At 38.6% G+C, this 1,132-nt stretch overlaps 1 long non-coding RNA gene across 1 annotated transcript in view; it reads right to left on the reverse strand.

The window, feature by feature from the left end:
• LOC115941338 (uncharacterized) overlaps positions 1–1,132 on the reverse strand; it is a 166,098-nt gene continuing 164,966 nt past the window's right edge. The window contains exon 3 of the long non-coding RNA XR_014144168.1: positions 1–44. This is a non-coding gene — a long non-coding RNA (uncharacterized LOC115941338). The remainder of the gene's footprint in view (positions 45–1,132) is intronic.

Genomic DNA, 1,132 nt, shown 5'->3' on the forward strand with positions numbered 1-1,132 from the left:
CCTTCCCTAATATTCATTGGATTTGAACTGGAGAGTTTCCATCGCTACTGATGAGAAGTATCATCAGAGGAAAAATGGAAAGAAAAAAGAGAAAACTTAATTAAATGGCAATTATCTACAGCTTATTAACTATATAAAACAATCCTTTCAAGTAATTTACATACTGACTATTAGAGTATGGGTTAGGGTACTACCAATCTTGAGTAGTCAAACATAGTATTCATTCAAAAGAACTCCCCCTCAACAGGAAAAAAAGGTGTCTACTGTTACCAGAAAATGCTTTTTTTTAGATTTGAGCCCTTTTGTATCTAAATACATTTGAGAACCTTTTCTAGGGACACACCTGAGAGTGAAAGTCTTAAAAAAAAAAAAAGAATCAGTGGTTTAACGTTAACTAATTTCTAATCAGATCCTACAGAAAGGAACAGCCCGCACGGCAGCTGTACTTTTCCCAGGGTTAATTACCTTTCACTGCTCTCTGCTAATGAGTCAGCTGTCCCTGTCACCGCGCACTACACTGGTTCATCTGGAGCTCTAGTTGTGGACAAACACCGAGTGACAGTCCTATTTACATATGGGGGTGTTCGTTGTGCAAAGATTTCAAAGGATTTTTTTAAATCCTTTAATTTTCATGTGTTTCCATGCTAAAAATATTTTTACAAAAAGATTTTACTTGGTCAACTATTCTTGTTCTCCCAGGCCACTGGATTCACCAGTAGTCAGTGCAAAAGGCCAAATCCTTGGAAAGAGGCAAATTTCATCACTTCCACAGACAGCTTTGTCTTACTGATTCCTTAGCATAGTTACAATTACCCTATCAGGATGAGACAGAGCCTTGAAAGTTTGTAACTTCCTTTGCTTTCTAAAAAGATTCCTACAGAAAATTAAATTCAAAAGCAGGAAGTAATCTAAGATAAAAAGATGCAAAACAAACAAAAAAAGACACAAAACATAGATTTATTTGTACATGAAAAGTGAATTTAAAAATTGAATTTTCAGGGTGCCTGGGTGGCTCAGTTGGTTAAGCGACTGCCTTCGGCTCAGGTCATGATCCTGGAGTCCCTGGATCGAGTCCCGCATCGGGCTCCCTGCTCGGCAGGGAGTCTGCTTCTCCCTCTGACCCTCCCAACCC

The sequence above is a fragment of the Leptonychotes weddellii genome, chromosome 4 (assembly GCF_054177405.1).
Source record: "Leptonychotes weddellii isolate Sample4059 chromosome 4, ASM5417740v2, whole genome shotgun sequence".
NCBI lineage: Eukaryota > Metazoa > Chordata > Mammalia > Carnivora > Phocidae > Leptonychotes > Leptonychotes weddellii.